The sequence below is a fragment of the Panthera tigris genome, chromosome A3 (genome assembly GCF_018350195.1).
Source record: "Panthera tigris isolate Pti1 chromosome A3, P.tigris_Pti1_mat1.1, whole genome shotgun sequence".
NCBI classification, from domain to species: domain Eukaryota; kingdom Metazoa; phylum Chordata; class Mammalia; order Carnivora; family Felidae; genus Panthera; species Panthera tigris.
In genome coordinates, this window is record NC_056662.1 from 71,957,123 (window position 1) to 71,976,518 (window position 19,396).

Here is a 19,396-nt window from a genome sequence, read left to right on the forward strand (position 1 = left end):
TTCTGCATCTTACATATTTTTTCCGTCATAAACAATCGTTAAATGATGTGTTTGAAGCAATCAATGAAAATATAGTAAAACTTTGCTTGTTTGAAAAAGAAACCCCAGACAACCTAAAGAGTATTTTTGGAGAAATGCATATTACTTAATGGCCCCCAAGCTGCTGCTACAGTAGATCGCTTGAAGAGTAGCTCACATGCCCATAGGTTCCTTAAAAAACGTGCACCCTTTTACTAATTCCACCAAATTATTCTATTTTCTTTTACATATCTAATTTAACATTACCCCAAGGTAAGTGCCGCCAAATATCAGGTGCATACAATAATTTACAAATCTGATCTTGTGAGGAAGAACACAGGTATGATGTTATTCAGTTGATAGAACAAACGAGTGGGACTAAACTTTCCAGAATGTGATCTACCACAAAACAAAATTGTGCATTGACGATGTCATTGATTCTGGAGTAGTTAAGGGGGGGGGGAGAAACAGAACACCAGAACAGAGGTATAGAGAACTTAATAAAATAAGTACCCACACACATACACCATAGCAAATATGACATACTGTGATTGATGTACATGTGAGGACTTCTTGGAATTATCAGTTTGGGGAAATATCAGTATCAGAAAGAGGACAGATGTGATAGGAAGGTTTGACTTCATGTGCTTGGCAATGAGAAAGGAGGTTTGAAAAACAAGTATGAATTTTTTATTTCATCTCAAGTATATATTTATTCCTTCTACTATAGTTGCAGGTAGGAAGTAAAAATCAACAACTCCCAGTCAAAAATTAGAAAGGCGCTAGACTCTTAAAGAAAGAGCCACATTTGGAAAATGCTAGCATAAAATAGGAAAGATAAAATACTTGAATGTAGAAAGCAAGAAATGATAAGTGTACTCATTATTACTGAAGATAAGTAACATGTCACTAATACTCTTAATTTTGTATACTGAATTTATACCAAACCTAGTTCCACCACAAAGGACTGTCAGAAGTTTTTTAGTTAAGAATTCTCTTATCCTGGGAGGTTTCAGAAACCACAATGGTTGAGACAGCACCATTGTAGCAGAAGTTTAACATACCTTATTTCTAAGTTAACATTCAAGGGTATTTTATCAAGGAAAGAACAACAGTTTTTCAAGCTAGGTTATTTTTCTATAATCAATCTAAAGTCAATCTAATTTGGGTGGAGGACATAAGAAAAAAGGAAGAAAATCAGTTTCATATCCAATTCATCATTATCAGTGATTGCTGATAAAAATCATTCTATAGCCAGACCCTGAGTTGAAGCTTATCAACTGGCAGTGATGTATGAAGCAGGGTAAAGATGTTTGTTTTTCATGAGTTAGGCTGATCTTATAAAAATGAAATTCAAAAAAATTTGTTTTGATTATTAAATACACTACAGTAGAGAGACATAAAAATTGTTTTTAACATCATAAATACATTAACATATGATACCTGCATCTCCAGTGAAAACATTTGCCAAAGGCAACAGTGAAACCAATATAAAGAGTATTTTTATAGCTCTATTTCAAAATAAAGCAAATTTAATGATTAATAATTATGAACTAGTGGTTCAGAAAAGTGTACTTAGAGGGGCGCCTGGGTGGCTCAGTCAGTTAGGGGCCTGACTCTTGGTTTCAGCTCATCATGAGCTCACAGTTTATGGGATTGAGTCTACGCTAATAGCACGTAGAACAGCCCACTTGGGATTCTCTCTCTCCCTCTCTCTCTACCCCTGTCCTCTCCTCCCCCCCCCCAAAATAAATAAACGTTTAAAAAAAAAAATTAAACAAAAAGTACATTTAGAACTTACATCTACTACCAAAGCCTCTCCTTTGGAAAAAATGAACTAACTTATTTTTCTTTATATAACAAGTTATCAAATTAAGCAGGTGGGGGGTGGGGGGTGCCATGAAATAATAACATATATTATGCTTCAATAAAAGTTTATTAAAAAACAAAACAAAACCAGATTTGAACTTCCTATTTGCTGACCCCTAATCCACTAAGAAAGCATTCTCCTTAAAGAAAGAAACTGTGTTTCATTCTGCTTGTATGCCTAGTGCCAAATGCAGACAGAAGACAGGAAATAAATAATTGTTGCCTGTATGAATAGGAAAAAAACAAAGTCTAAAAGAAAACAAGTTTTCTCTTTTTAAAAACACATCCCTTTCCAAACTAAACAGGCTTCAGAATTACACTTCTGGATAGGACAACATTAACTGGTACTAAACTAGCCTTCCTGCTATCAACTATTATACAAGTGAACAAATATGTAAAGCAACTTTTTCTGGCATTAAACAAGTCAGAACATTGTGATTCCTGAAAGAAGGGAAACACATGAGGTGAGCCCCATGACCACCTCAGCTCTCTGCCTAGGGACTTTTCTTAATTATGGTGCAGTGAGCTGAAATCTAAGCAGGGCAAGGTAAGGTTGAAGAAAAGGTACTCAAGAAAGGAAACAATCCAAGCAGAGGACAGCAGTCCACTGAGCTAAGGAGGCATAGATTAGAGTTTAAACAGCTGACATCTGTGGTGCAAGGCCCCAGAGGAAAGAGATCTGTGCAAAGGAGAGGTCCTGGTGTGGAAGTTCTCTAAGAATCCTCAACTGTGGTCGAGGCTGCACATGCCTAAGGCAAGACAAAACTCACAGAACTGCTGAAGGATTAAAAACGAAATAGAGATAACTAGAGGGCAAAGAGTACTGGGGGCAATGGAAATCCTAGGAGTTCTGGCCAGTCATGGTGGTGAAGCAACAGGATACCTCATCAACACCCTGGGAATCCTGCTGAGACACCCAAAAAGCAGAGCCCTGGAAATAAAAACCAATTCTGAGAGTAAGGCCTATTCTGGACCTGCTCTAACTAAGCCTAAAATAAGCCCTGACAAGTTCAGGAAGGAGGCAGAAGTTGGGAAGTAAGAATCCCACCAAATCAGATGCACTTGGGAAACACCTTAAGCTCTCCACAGACACAGTCTAACAAAACATAAAACCAAACCTAAACAAGCTGAAGGTTATATGTCAGTAAATGAATTATTAAAAAAAAAAAAAAAAAAAGGAAAACAAAATCAACATTTCTCATATGAAGATAACAGAATTCGAGTCAGAAAAGAGTCAGCAGAAATTGACCCCAAGATGGCCCAGATGTTGCATTTAACAAATGAACTAAAGTAGCTAGTATAAATGCTTGAAAATTTTAAGAAAAGTATGTTCAAACACTTCACTTTTAGTATATAGAGTATACAGATAGGTATACAGAGTATCTCAGCAGAAGAATGAAGCCATTAAAAAAAATTCTAGAACTGAAAAAAAGACATGGAGGGACTTAAAAGATGATTAGAGCTGGAAGAGTCAGTGAACTTGAAAACATTGATATAAACCATCCAATCTGAAGAACTGAGAGAAAAAACACATTGACTTACAGATCCCAGAAAATCAGCAAACCACAGAGCTTTGAAAGAGGTCACCTCACTTATAATTTCACATTATATATAAATTAAGGATGATTATATAAATATACCTGACAGCTCCAGGGAAGAATTTCAATGATTATAAAAGGGGCTACAAACAACAAGCCACTGAAATCAACTGCTATAATAGCAGTTTCACTTTTTTTTCAGCACTCCTATTTGCACTTAAAATCTAATCTACCATTTTACCATAATCCTTCAAGACTCTGCAAAAATAAATGAATGAGTCCAGTCATTCACCAGGACCAGGAATTGCACTAAGCACAAGGGTTACTGCAGTCAACTCGAATGACAAAGTATTTACCTTCATGGAACTTCTCTTCTAGTCAGAAAGACAGATAATAAACACATTGATAATAAGTTCTCATGAAAATACTGTGAAAGAAATTAACAGAGTAAAGTAATAGACGATGATCAGGACTACTTTAGAAAAGAGGAGAGAGGTCATCTCTGAAACAAAGACAGCTAAACAGAGAAATGACAAGATAAGAAGCAGTAAATCATGCAAACAGATGGAGCAGGAGTACTCCAAACAGAAGAAACAGGAAGTGTAAAGGCCATGAGGGAGCAAAGAGTATGCTTGAGGAACAGCAAGACGGCCACTGTGGCTGACATGTAAAGACAGGGAGAGGAAATAAGGCCAGAGAGGTAGAAAGAAGCCAAATTTTGTAGGGCATGGCCAGAAGTGTTAATTAATTGCACTGATTTGTTTGTGTGTGTTTATTTATATTTTAAGGAAACAATGAATTTTCAGCTAGAGCTACTCAAAGGAAAACAGCTCTCTCTTCAGCCTTGCCTTCTGAGCCAATCCCCTTCACTTTCCTGTGTTCTAGTCACACTCTTTTTGTCTTTTTTCAAAGGTTATTTCCATGTTTTCAGGATGCCACAACTAAGAAAAATGTTCACTGATCAGCCCAACTAAAGCAGGTCCCCCCATTTCTTTCCATCATAATGTCCCATTCCTCTCTATCATTTACATCAGATTACAATTATAATTCACATGTATATGTGTTCATTCTAAATTCCCCACCAGATCATAAGACTTATTCACTACTATATATCCTCAGCACTTAGCAAAGTGTCTGCCATAAGAGCCACTCAGTAAATATTTGCTAGGTGACAGAAAAGAGAAGAAGTTTTATATTGGCTGGCCATTCAAACATAAATACATCGTCACAAATACTAAAAGAAAATAAATGAGCAAAAGGAAAAAAGATACTTAATGTTAACAGTAAGCAGGATTCTCGAGGTGAATAACCAGGTCTTTGCTATTATATAGGAAACATAAGCCTGCATATGACTGACGTTAAAATGGAAGTAATAAAACCTAGAGAAGTATTTATTTGCAATTTATAAATTAAATGAGATAGTCACATAATGAGTTCTTTTATTGCTATAATCAAAATTTAAACAATAACCTGTAAACACAGAAAAAGAGCAACATCATTAGTCATGAGGGAGATGCACATCAAAACCATGAGATGCCACTTCACATCCATTAGAATGGCTATAATCAAAAAAGATGGGAATGAAAGCTGGTGCAGCCACTCTGGAAAACAGCATGGAGGTTCCTCAAAAAACTAAAAATAGAACTGCCCTATGACCCAGCAATTGCACTACTAGGCATTTATCCAAGGGATATAGGTGTGTTGTTTCGAAGGGACACATGCACCCCAATGTGTATAGCAGCACTATCAACAACAGCCAAAGTATGGAAAGAGCCCAAATGTCCATCAATGGATGAATGGATAAAGATGTGGTATACATATACAATGGAGTATTACTCGGCAATCAAAAAGAATGAAATCTTGCCATTTGCAAGATGGATGGAACTGGAGGGTATTATGCTAAGTGAAATTAGACACAGAAAGACAAAAATCATATGACTTCACTCATATGAAGACTTTAAGAGACAAAATAGATGAACATACAGGAAGGGAAGCAAAAATAATATAAAAACAGGGAGGGGGACAAAACAGAAGAGACTCATAAATATGGAGAACAAACTGAGGGTTACTGGAGGGGTTGTGGGATGGGGGATGGACTAAATGGGTAAGGGGCACTAAGGAATCTACTCCTGAAATCATTGTTGCACTATATACAAACTATTTTGGATGTAAATTTCAAAAAAAAGTTAAAAAAAAAAAAGGACAAGTATAGTATTCATAAGGATGTGGACAAACTGCAACCAACCTCCATTGCTGGTGGGGATATAAAATGGTATAGCCCCTTTGTAAGTCCAACAGTTCCTCAAACACTTAAATATAGGGTTATCATATGACCCATTCCTAGAAATTTCCACAAAACAAACTAGAAAACACATCCACACAAAAACTTTTATACAAATGATTATTATAACAGAATTATTCATAATAGCCAAAAAGTAGAAACCCAAAGGTTCATCAAGTGAAGAATGGATAAACAAAAGGTAGTACTTCCATACCTTTGAGTATTATTCAGCCATAAAAAAGAAGGAGGTACTGATATATGCTACAACATGCACCTTGAAAACTTCATGCTAAGTGAAAAAAGCTGTAGGTAAAAGGCCACATATTGTGTGATTATATGAAATGTTGAGAATAAGCAATTCCAGAGATACAAAGTAGCTTCATAGTTACCAGGGGCTGGGGAAGGGGGTGGGGGGAAGAAGGGAATGACTGCTACCAAGTGCAGGGTCTCCTGTAACTGATGGTCTCTTTACATTTTGTACTATCTCTCAGCCCACCTCTTATTCAAACCCCAGTGTTTCAATGCATTTCTTTCTAAACTTTGTGGGCCTCCTGTGAATATTCTTAGGGTTCTCTTTAAATAGGCAAAACCACACTCACAAAGTTCTTTGAGATAAGCCCTTCTCTGCCCGGGGCTTCTGCTGAGGAGCAACACCCCCATGCTTCTTAAAGCCCCACTAGTCTGATTGAGTGTACCCATAAGTCACACCCCAAAGTTTCTAGAGACATTCTGCCTGCCTAAATGCTACTATGAGGCACCACCTTTATCACACACACACACTTTAACAAAGTACTTTACAATCATAGAGGAGACTTCATTTCTGGACTTCATGTCTTGGATTTGATATTTGTTTGGAAGTTTTAATTTAAGTCTTCTGAATTTAAGCCTTTTACTCTTAGTGGAGGCTGAGAATTTTCCAAACAAGTCTTTCCTTTAGTTACCTCTCTCTTCTCACTTTTTTTCCCCAAAGTGCTTTTCTTGCATACACCAAAGGAAAATAGTCACCTTGAATGTAGTTATCATAACTCTTTGGCTCATCAACATTAATTAAAATATGAACCATTGGGAAAAAGGGGGATTTAGTAACAGGGTTAGATGAAGTAATCAGCAATTTTTAAAGGAAAAATGAATTTAGATCCAAACTTTTCACCACACAATAACCAAAAAATAAAAATAAATAAGAAAAACCAGAATTGCACAATTATCAGATTTTAGTAGAAAAACATTCTGATCCTTAATGCCATAGACACAATCACAAAGTAAAAGATAAAGAGATTTAAACAGATATATATACAATAGAAGTGAAAAAGTAGTAAGGAAACAAGTGCACAGGAAAATAATTTTCAAACACAAAAATGAGCTTATAATATAAAGAATTCATAAAAATCAAGAAGGAAAACATGAAGAATCTTATAGATGAGTGACAATAGATAAATTTATAAAAAAGTAAGTCCAAGAAATAAACAGACATGGGAAAATATATAAATCTGGTAATATTTTTTAAATTGGCAAATAATATGCAAATGGTGTCCTTATGATGATTTGCCAACCTTTCTTGATTTAATAAGGTTAATATGAAAATGTAATAAAATGCTTATTTTTTATTTAGTATCCTTCAACTGATAATTTGTTGTGAGGAAAACTTTCATAGTTATTTTTTCCAAACATGAAGTGACTACTAATAAAACAAAAGGCTAAACTTCTAATATTATGATATAATACCTTCAGTAGACTAAAATAGTATCTAAAACTATAGCTACTAAGATAGTATTAAAATGTAAAAAATACAGATTAAGTAAAAATGTAAATTGGATATATGATGTATTACATAAAATATAAATTGCCTCTTTAAATTATAAAATGTGTAAATTTCTGTATCAATTACATAAAATAGCCACCCGTAAGAAATCACAGGGAATCCTTAAAGAAACAAATGTGTAAGATAAGGGACAATTTTTCCTTCTTAAAAATCTGTTATTATTTATATAGTAATTAAAAATATAAAAATAGTATTTGTGGGATCTATGCTGTTAATACCAACATCTCCTTTTCCGTGTGTCTCTACTAGTCTACCTCACTATTAACAATTTTTTTCAACTAGATAATGGTATTTCAAAAATTTGCACAGTAGTATTTTGAAGGATGGCTTATTCCAAAGTCTACAAATCTTTCATCACAAGATGACACTTCTGCTGTTGTGACCCAAGGCCACAATCTTCAAGCTCACTTTAGTATTTGCCTTTAAATAGAATTTCAGTCCAAAGAACAATTCAAAATCACATTTCAATACCATAAGACAGAAATTCCTATATAATACCTGTGGGATGACTCAATCTTTTTATAGCATTTCCCTATAAGATTTCAGATCCTGTATTGCAGCCTAGAGTAAGAAGCATATAGAGAAGACTGTGGAATTAGTGAAGTAACACTGCAGGGACAGACAGATGATTTAAATGTCTAGAACACAGTCCTGCTTCCTCATTATGATCAAAAACATCTGCTATGTGTAGAAAAAGTCAGACCTCTGAAGTCGTATTTCAGGGGATAAAAACAGTATGCCTTCATCTATCCATTAGCTTGTGTTCTGTAAACAACAAATAAATATATTCTACGGAGGGTCACGAACTGAAAAGCTTATCAGTTGGATTCTATCCCCACATGTATTTTATTTGGTCCACAAAGTTTTATTTGGTTTTATTCATTTGTTTTGTTTTACAGTTGAGGCAACACTCAAAAACTGGGAAATTTCACATAAAAAAAAAAAAAAAACCACCCAGATATCCATATTTGAAGTACCTTGAAATCTGGCAACACTGGGCTAAAGCAAGTAGTGGCTGTCCCTTTAGACTGTGTTTTACTTTCCTCAATAGTCCCTAACGTTCTCTAGGCATCAGCACTTATAATCTATCTTCTGGTCGCAGTGAACCTTATCATCCAATTTACTTCCTCCATAATAATTACCTATGACCAGTTTTATTGGTTTAAATAAACCTTTCCTCTTCCTCAACTGTATAGATCTTGTCAATCAGCTTTACAAACATACACACTATTTTCCCATTCTCAAAAAAGGAGTCCAAAGCCCATAATCGTCTAGCTTTCCATGGTCACTTTCTGTACAAACAGCCATTCATTTGCCAGATTTTCCTCTCTTCCAAAAAACACAACTGGGCCCATAAGGGAGGCAGAAGCTGTTAACACAGAACCTTTATGCTCTTTCTTGTCCATTTCCTGTTCAAATTTTCACTAACTCTACACACATTTCCTTAGACTGTTTAATTAGTATCATTTATTCATTCTCTCATGTCTCAGTAAGAGTAGGCTTCAGCTACTGATAATGACAAATCCGGAAAGACTTAAATTCCAAGGCAACAAACTGCACATTTTCTGCCTGGCCACACTGGGGCTATATACAGTCACTGACTTTGCACTCATCAGTCACCAGTGACCACAACTCAAATACCTTCCTTCCAATCCAACAACAAAAAAACCCTTACACTCATTTGAAAGTGAACACTCAGTTCAAAGATTTTCAATACTTGTCTATGATCTAGTCCCAGCAAAGTCTTTATTGGAAATTAATTTCTATTCACCTAAATTTGGAATATAATTTATAATTTAAGTGTATGTGTTTATTGTCACTGCCAATCATATTCTAGAAGCCTATTAATGTTTTCCTGCAAAAACTCCAGCAACCTAATCATTATGGTAAGGCTGGAGAATTACTTTTGAGGGAATGTTACTATTAAACCATACCTATGTATTTCTATGCAGTATAGGCACTCAACTAAAATTTATTTCTTTTCCTTGACAAGGTAGTAATACCAATTTTATTTGATTGAGAAGCATTTCCACAGTTCAAGTGATTCTGAGCAGCGAAACAGTGATATTTGTGGATATTAAAAAATAACACAAATTTCTACATGATACTAGGATGGCCATATACATGAAACGTATCCTAAAAGATATTTTGAATAAGAAAGAGAGGAGGAAGAAAGGAAGGAGGAGGGGAAAGAAACTACTTCATGAGTGCCAACAACTAGGACCAGACATTTCAGCAGTATAGAACTTTAAGTCCCCTTGTATCCTTTTGGTATCATATTTTAGTATGTACCAACATACCTCTCAATCAGAATCTTCAAGTAATATGTGCTCACATGAGCATCAGTAACAATCTGTGCACAAGATGGCGTCTGGAGAACAAGGAAAATTAACTCAACTCTTGCAAATATATCACGTTCTTTTAGAACACCATTAGCATTCCTGGCAGATGCTTATGATTGTTAGCCACTTCTCCATCCAAGACTTTGTTCTAAAATCAGTGAACAGGTAACAAACATTACATGAGGTAGAAATGATGAAACACTATACTAAAAAAAAATAAGAGACAAATACACTAATTACAATGCAGAGACCTTAACTGGATCCTGATTTCAACAATGTGAAAAATATACATAAACATATATATGACAATCAGGGAAATTTGAAGACCGATTGGGTATTGTTACCTTTAAGAGCAATAATAGCATTGTGGTTGCTCTTTCAAGAAACATCTTTAACCTTTGCAGATATATATGCAAATACTTAGGTGTTACATTGTATGATGAATGGGGTTTTCCTTCAAAATAATGGAGTGGAGATAGTGAGCAGAGCTATAACTGAAGTAAGATTTACCCTAAGTTGAAAACTACTGAAGTTCAGTATCAGGAACATGGCAATTTATTATATTTTTCTCTATACTTAAGACTGCCACAAATTTTGAAGACAATTTCAAACGAGAATTCCAAAAACATTCTGCATATCTGAAATATTCCTAATGTATACAAATATGAATTTTAAACATACCAGAATAAAAATCTAACTGAACACTTTTACTTACTTATATACAATGGAATATTACACAGCCATAAAAAATGAAATCTTCCCATTTGCGACATGGATGAATCTAGACAATATAATGCTAAGTGAAATAAGTAAAGAAAGACAAATGCCATATGATTTCACTCATATGTGGAATTTAAGAAACAAAACATATGAACAAAGAAAAAAAGAGAGAGAGAAATAAAACACCAGACAACTATAGAGAACAAACTGATGATTACTAGAGGGAGGTGGGTGGGGAGAATGAGCCAATTTGGGGATGGGAATTAAAGAGTACACTTACCATGATGAGCAGTAAGTAATGCATAGAATTGTTGAATCACTATATTGTACACCTGAAACTAATATAACATTGTATGTTAACTATACTGGATTTAAAATAAAATAAATTTAAAGTTTAAAAATTCAACCTAATTGTAATTAAATTAATTTATTAAAATTTGAGTACCTCAATCAAACTAACCACATATGAAGTGCTTGAGAGCCATACATAGCTAGTGATTATCATACTGGACAAGGTAGATATAGGATATTTCCAAGTTCTATGGGACAGCATTGGTCTAGAGTTTAGAATTCAACTGAATTGGAATTTAATCTAGAATACTAGGCACATCTAAGATACCTGGCAATGGAGACAGGGGGTCAGGCCACCAGTTGTGGCTCCTATGGCTCGGGGTTAACTGCTCAAGGACAGAAAGGAAATGAGTAACTCTAGAACATACAAAAGTACTCTGGTTCTCACAGACAAAAAGAAAGCAGAATCATAATGATCTGATATTACACTGGCATTCAACAGAGATCAGAGCCCAAGGATAAAGAATAAGGATGAAATAAAACACCCCACTTTGGAAAGCAGAGCTCAAAGTGTCTGGGATACATAGAGAGATGGGAGAAGGTCTTTCCTCCCTTCCATACAAACAGGTATTGTCTATAAGACTCCAGCTGAGACAGCAGAAAAGAAAACCAGGAGCTCTGAGGGAAGGGACAGTGCCCCTCCCACAAGAGGTTATATTATAGTGTTGGAGAAGCTAAGAGCCTATAAGAAAACAAGGATGCCAATCTCAATAATTTCTAGGGAGACAGTTTATATTGTTGAAGAAGTAAGTTTCTCCATTTTGTAAATTAAAGGAAAAAAGAAGTCAAAAGAAGTAATCTGGGGGTTGGTGGGGAAGAATAACCTGGGGAAACATCCTGAGTAACAAAATACTTTTGAAAAGAAGACATCAAGGAACTGAAAACAGTCTTTGACCCATATAAAACTTCTAACCAAAATCACAATTTAATTGAGGCATGGAATACATACATTAAGTGCAGTCCAAAGCCCCAGATGCAGATTTCAGGAAGGCATGAAATCAACACAGCATACTCATTTGGGACAAATAGCAGTAGACCTATGCAGACATGTAAGTAATAAATCTAACTAGAAATAATCAATTCCTAATAGTAAATAATGATCATCATTTAATGCAGCATTCATTAAAGAACAGATTTTTAAAAGAGGAATTTTTGAAATGCAATTATCGTACTGAATATTCTTTTGGAAAATACCTAATGTAACCATGTATTCTAGGCAACTACTGTAGACAAATCCTATACCAAATGCAAATCACAGTGCCCTGAGTTTTAACTTTATAAGCTAGAAATATATTATTTCAGTTTGAAGCTCAAATTTTGACAATAATTCTACTGAGAAACATCACGCTCAGTGAGGCTGAAGTGGACAGTTCAGGCACAGGCTGTCCATCTCCTCTTGAATAGCAGCAGGATGGCTATTTCTGAGAACATCAGAGAATCACCTATGTGTTCTATTTGCATGTTTGACTTATATATGAATTTTTAACTGCATCTATGCTTTTTAAGTTCTACATGTACTCTATTCTCCATTATGCACTTCATTTTTCTATGCAATTCAATAATAAAATCATATTTCCATTGTATACCTAATACATATACAACTTTTTTTATACACTTAGAACATTCAGAAGGCATTTATCTACTGCAGTATTTCTCCGGTCCTGTGGTTACACTGACATCTGGTGGCACTAGGAAAGAAACCAGATTGCAATGACAAAGGAATTTTCTTTTTCTTTTTTTTTTAATAGCTAATTTATTCTATATGACTTCAGAGTTGATGTTTTTCCAAGGTTTTATCTATACCCAAGACGGAAGAACTATTAACATACTATACTAAATCCAATAATAGCAAACATTAGTTATAATCAGTGACATTCTTGAAATAATTCACTTTAGTAATGTGACTGGCAAGGATGCAGAATTCTTTCAAGAACCTCACTGGGTAAGTAGCACTGCTCACAGCTATTTATTTCATAATTAAAGTTTATAATCAGAATGGTTATAAAGTAAGACTTTCTCACTAAGATCAAATGCATAATTTCAAAACATTTTCTTTATAAATTCAGATAGAATCCCATATGTCTTGGCCATGAATCTTTAGTCTCAAATGTAGTATTTTATTGATATTTAGAAAAATTTTTAATTACTTAGAAAACTTTAGAAAAAGATGTAACTTCATTATTATTATAAAGTTTCTTACCAAGTTCTTCATGTCTGCCCAATGACTAACAAGCTGAAAGATACACACTAATGGGAAAAACCATGACCTCAAGGGCAAAATCCATCACGTTAAGAATATAACAAAAAAGTTGTAGCCAATATCTCAATCTAATTCTACATGTTGACACTGACATATCTCATGGTTTCTGACAGAAAGAGAGAATTCCAATGGTCAGTTAGACATGAAAGACCATATCCAGAAAAACACATCCTTCAATCAGATGAAAGTCTTTGACAAAAAAATAAAATTCCACCATCTTATTATATGTTGATTATTTTTCCATGTTTCCTCAGCAACAGAATCAAGATAAACATGTTATTTACATAGAATACCCCTAAAATCACATCTTCTAGAGCTATAATACTGAATTCTACCATCTTCTGTAATTCTCCAATTCACATTTTTGAACATTCATATTACAGTATTCTCCTTACCACCTCTGTATGGTGGTAAGTATGAGCTCCATGTTATGACTTAGAGAAATGAATCATTACACTGAAGAGTTCCTATCAGAGAAAAAGTATATGCCAAACTATCCTTCATCCCAAGGACTCCTATTTATATAGAAACAGCACTTCTATTTCAGCCATACTAACCAGGGAAGACCATATACAATTAATTGGTCAAAGGCAATACTAAGTATGAAGAACGAAGAGACAATTGCATTAACTATGTATAAAGTGATAAAGTTTGACAGCCACACACACATAATGTAGAGCAGTGATACTCAATATGCAAACTGTTCCCAATCCTCAACCCTGTAAGGTTTGACCAGAATGTGAATCAATTATGTCCCTAAGCATACTGTTTAGTTCAGCTGACATTTTTCTTAAAATAAGACTTCTCTGATAAAAGAAGCATTAGCTTAAGTACCTTGTATAAACAAACTGACATTCTGAGTAGCATTAGTCAATGGTATCTAAAGAAAACAGATTGCACTGTATGGGTGGGGTGGGGGTTACAGGGGTTACATTACTGCAAAACACTGAAATCAAGAACTTTTGTTCTACTTTAAAAATTAATATGGACTTTCAATTTTAATATTGGGCCATAAATTTCCCTTACTCTTCTTAGAAAGCATCCCCTTACTCTTCTTAGAAAGTATCCAAAAGCAATTAGTCCAAAAATCAGCAACGAAATTAAGAAATAAAAACACACTCTCCATTTTTAGCAAAACTGGGATCCAGCTAAAACTCCAGGCAAAAAATGGTATAAAAGCTTCTGAAAGAAAGGAGGTTAAAATCCTGGGTACTTAAGGGAGGAAAGGGAGAAAAGATGTCTCAGCTGCACATCTCAGAAAAAGCTAGCAAAGTAAACTCCTCAAAGGTATGTTGCAAAACATAAATTCCCAGCAGAGGGATAGGATTTATGGACTAACAGCAGAACAGCCCTACACCCAGTTGAAATCTGAAAGTCAGAAGAACCAGGCCTGACAAGGAATCATACAAAGAAACTATATTTGCAACAGTAGTCTGTCTCAGCTTCCAGAGAAGGGAAACTGCACTGCAAAATCCCACAGATGCCTGTGTCCACTGACTGGTAAAAAAATAATAACTAAATGAACTCAACAACCAAAAATCCCGAGTCAAAAGGAACACTAGCTAGTCTGAAATGTAGCTCTAGCTCTTTTCTTTTAAAATCTCCTGAAAATAACTGATCTCAGAAAACCAACATTTCCAGATGAGTTATCACAAAAGAACAAGCAGAAATCCACATGAAGTTACAAAAAAGGAGATAAAATTACAGGAAAAACTGTTAGTAGACCCCCCCAAAAAAACCCTCTTTACTTGCCACCAAGTAACAAAAATTACAGTTAACCTTTTGCTGTAAATTTAAAAAAGAAAAAAGTTAAGGAAAAAAGTCATATCACTAAGATATAAGAGCTCAAGTAAAAGAAGGCTAGGTGATAAGAAATTGTGTAATATAAACTTGGACAATTTAGAAAAGACTTAGAAAACTAAATCACAGAAATGCAGTTGAAACTGGAAGAAACACTATAGAGAATAAACTTTTGTGAAAACGAACACAGAGGATTAAAAAAAAAAAAGGAAAAGTTAAAATTTTTTAAATGAGTATTAGAGAGGGGAATAGATATAAAAACAGATGGGATATCCAATATATGAATAATTGGAGCCCAAGAAAACCATCATAACAGAACAGACAAATATTTAAAGACATAATTCCAAAAAGAATTACCAAAAATAAAGAACATCTAAATCTATTGAAGGGGTGTGCCTGGCTGGTTCAATCAGAAGAGTGTGTGACTCTTAATCTCTGAGTCGTGGGATCAAGCCCCACACTGGGTATAGAAATTACTAAATAAATATAAATAGGTCTATTGAAAGGGCACACTGTGTCTCAGGAAAAAAAATCTGATACAGAACAGACATGCAAAAATACTGTCACCAAAAAAAAAAGAAAAGAAAATTAGGCTGGCCTCCAACTTCAACTCTAGAACATAACAGATCACTATTTTAAAACTTTTTAAAGAAAGTATGACCCAAGGATTATACATCCAATCAAACTGCTGTCCAAATACAAAATCATTATTCAATTATGAACATGTAAAACTCAAGGAGCATTAGTTCCATGTGTCCTTTTAGAGGACCCTATTAAAGGAAGAATTTAGTTAGCCAAGTAGGGCTAGGAAAGCCATGGCAAAGTAATTGGTGATAAACTTCTAAGCTATTTAACTACAGAACTAAGAATAAAATTAAATGAAGGAATTAAGATACCATAACAGAACAGGATGTAAAGTGTCATTTCCACTAACATGCAAATATGATATTGAACTAACAAAAGTTGGGAATCGAAGAGAGGAAAAAAAAGTTATATAGGGGGGCACCTGGGTGGCTCAGTCGGTTGAGCGGCCGACTTCGGCTCAGGTCATGATCTCGAGGTCCGTGAGTTCGAGCCCCGCGTCGGGCTCTGTGCTGACCGACCAGTGCCTGGAGCCTGTTTCGGATTCTGTGTCTCCCTCTCTCTGACCCTCCCCCGTTCATGCTCTGTCTCTCTCTGTCTCAAAAATAAATAAACGTTAAAAAAAAAAATTAAAAAAAAAAAAAAAGTTATATAGGGACAATATAAGGATAATGATTTCCTCATCTTTAAAAGTTAGAAGCTTAAATTTATCAAAATGACTAACACAGATTATATAAACAGATTTAATTGAACAAAGGTAAACATAAGAAAGATAATATCCTAGTTTCATAATTGCTTACTTAAGAATCAAAAAGATACTGTCTTAAAACACAGAAGAGTATGAAAGTGAACAGAACATGAAATTAACATTTTTAAAATATGCCTTTTTGGTGAACACCATACTTTTGATCTGGGAAAACTCAAATTCACATTTTCAAGAACATGCCCTCAAGTAAAAATGCTTAAATTACAATCCCTGAAGAGGATAATTAATCTTTCTGTTGAAAAATCTAAGAACTCCAAAGATAACGTTTAATATGTACTAAATATACAAATTCTAAACCTCAAAATTGCTTGCACCTAAAAAATTATCCCTATCAATGATCAATGATTCATGAAAATACTAGTGAAAAGTGAAATATGTTGTGTTTTTTTTCAATTCTGGAATATATCAGCGGAGTCAGGGTTAAAGATATGCCCGTGAGCTTAAAGTATGACACACTTCACAGTTAAATACTGAAATACGCAGCCTCACATAACACTATTTATAAAACACTTTATTCTCATTAGGCATTCCTGCTATGTTTAACATTGAAGGTTACACAGAATAAGCAGAGACACAGAAGAACAAAAAATGGAAAACAATCAATCAAAAGCCAAAACTGCATGCTGTGCAGTTCCCATAAAACTTGTTCTGTGAAGTCACTTTGGATTGGATTTGAGCCTCCAATTCACCAGTGTTATTTTATACATAGCAAAATAAAAAGAAAACCTATGTACTATATAATTAGCTGGGTTTTCAGTTAGAATCTACTATATTTATGAATAAGGATATTCTTATTCCCAAAGCAGTTTGACGAATCTATCCTTAGAATATTTACTATGTATGCATTTATGAGGCAAGAGAAAAGGGAGTGGGGAGAGAAGATAAGGGTAAAGAAAAGAAATTAAGGGAGCAGACTGTTGATAATATATAAACTTTAAACTGCATGTTAGCAAAAATGTTCAATGACAATTTTCACATGGAAAGATAAGGAGAAGCTTCATGAATTTCCCTTTTCTTGCGAGGTTTTCTCATTTCGATTCCTGCTGCTATCAAACTGAAAAGCTCCCTTTTGAACTTATTTTTATAAAAATCATGGGGAGTTGTGTGTAGAGAAGATGTTCTCATTATAAACAGTGGAGGAGTAAATTTGTGCTCTACATTTAGTGTTCAGTTCAGTCATACTCGAACATCCCTGATGTCAATGACTTTTCCAGTCACCTCTCAAGTTTCTGTAGTTCTATATTCATTTCCTACCTCTTGATCTTCCAGGTTTATATTTATAACCTCCATCAACAGTCTAGGTGGTAACTGGGCCATCAGAACAGGTACTACAACATGCATGAGAATATAGCTTCCCTTGCAGCTAGAGGACAACATACTTCAAAGTTCCAGCAAAGAACAGTTTTGGAAGACAAACCTACAGATGGTAAAGCAAGCTACACCAGATGGGCAGTCCCTTCCTCACTTATGTTCAGGTGGTCCAGCCACTCTTCTTCAAATCAAAACATTATCATCTATAGTCTGTTGCAAACCTTTAAGTGTCCTACATTTTGTTTTAATGAAAGAATCTCTTCCATTATAGATTGAAACATGGATCACTACAGTTATTTGAAAAAGGTATATACAGGTAAGCAAAGCAGGTTGCTTAAGTTTATCATATTATTTATGGGGCAAGAAGACACTGGAGCACAGATCACCTAACTAAAAAGTCATATGTCCATTCTCTGACTAGCGTTTCTGCAAAAGTTAAAGCTATACCTTTCCTTTCTAAGAAAATACTCTTCCTTCCAAACAAGGACCTACTACAATTGACGCTGTACTTGAATATATAAAAGTACTGCCTGTACTATATCTCCTCGGGGTTAACCTCCTGCTTAAGTCCAATTATTTTTTGTAGTAGACAATATAAAACATAATTAGGATAGTCAGTTTGCAGCCAAATAAACTAAATAAAACCTGTTACTAAAAATAAGTGATTTGAAGTTATTAACTGGTTTGAATTATCCTAGCAACTGTTCTTTCATTAACATAAAAAATTACAAGTTAACTATATCCTAAAATAGAAATCACTAAAAACTCTGCATCTCTAATTTTCTCCAAATATTTATATAAGTAGGAACAATGCTGAATTTCATAAACCAGGATCATTATATTTTGAAAGTGTAAACTAAATGACCAAACTAGCATTTCTCAAATAGTTCCATGGAACGCTAATGTTCTTTGAGATTTTACTAAGTGTTCCACAAAGAAAAAGAATATTATGGTCAAATACATTTCAAAATTCTGGGTTAAAGTTAAAACAACTGTTGTTTTATAATAGGCCTGAGAGAGATTTTCATTCACCCAACAAATTACTAACTGCCACCATATACCAAGCCTGATCTGGAAGTTACAACAGTGAACAAGATAAAAAAAAATGCCTGCTCTCATGGAGCATTCTTTCTAGTAAAGAGGACAATTAACAAAAAAGCAAATAAATACAATAAATGCAGTCAGTGAGAAGAGCTATGAAGACACTAAGATAGGATGTCAGAGCACAGAAGACACTTCTCTCTGGATAGACACATTAAACTACAGAACAAATGTTTGTTTGTTTGTTTGTTTCTTATTTTCCTACATGGGGTAATATAGTACATGGTATTTCCCAAGCACAGGTTGATCAGGAACACTTTCGTCAATGAATATCTATTAATAGCTCATCAAATCAATTAAGAAAGTGTTCTTCTAACCCATATGCAGACAATAGTAGGATCAAGACTCGAATACAGTTCTTCTGATCCTCAGTACAGTGTTTTTATGTCTTCTTCATCTATGTAAAAGCAGATATAATAATAGAACATATCTTAGAGAATCATGGTAAAAATTAAATTAGCTAATTCATGTAACACACCTGACACAGGGTTTGGTATACAACACTCTGCTCAAAAAATTGTCCTCTTTTATCCCAACGTGATCTGTACTGCTTTCTTTTAATAGTTTGAACACTTTACGTCTATCTCCTTTACAGGATTTAATTAATTTTGTTCACTCCTCTATATGGCAGATTTCTT

At 34.5% G+C, this 19,396-nt stretch overlaps 1 protein-coding gene across 8 annotated transcripts in view; it reads right to left on the minus strand.

Moving 5' to 3' along the window:
- The window catches only part of ASB3 (ankyrin repeat and SOCS box containing 3), a 113,701-nt gene that overhangs the window by 41,660 nt on the left and 52,645 nt on the right, over positions 1-19,396 (minus strand). The window lies entirely within an intron of this gene.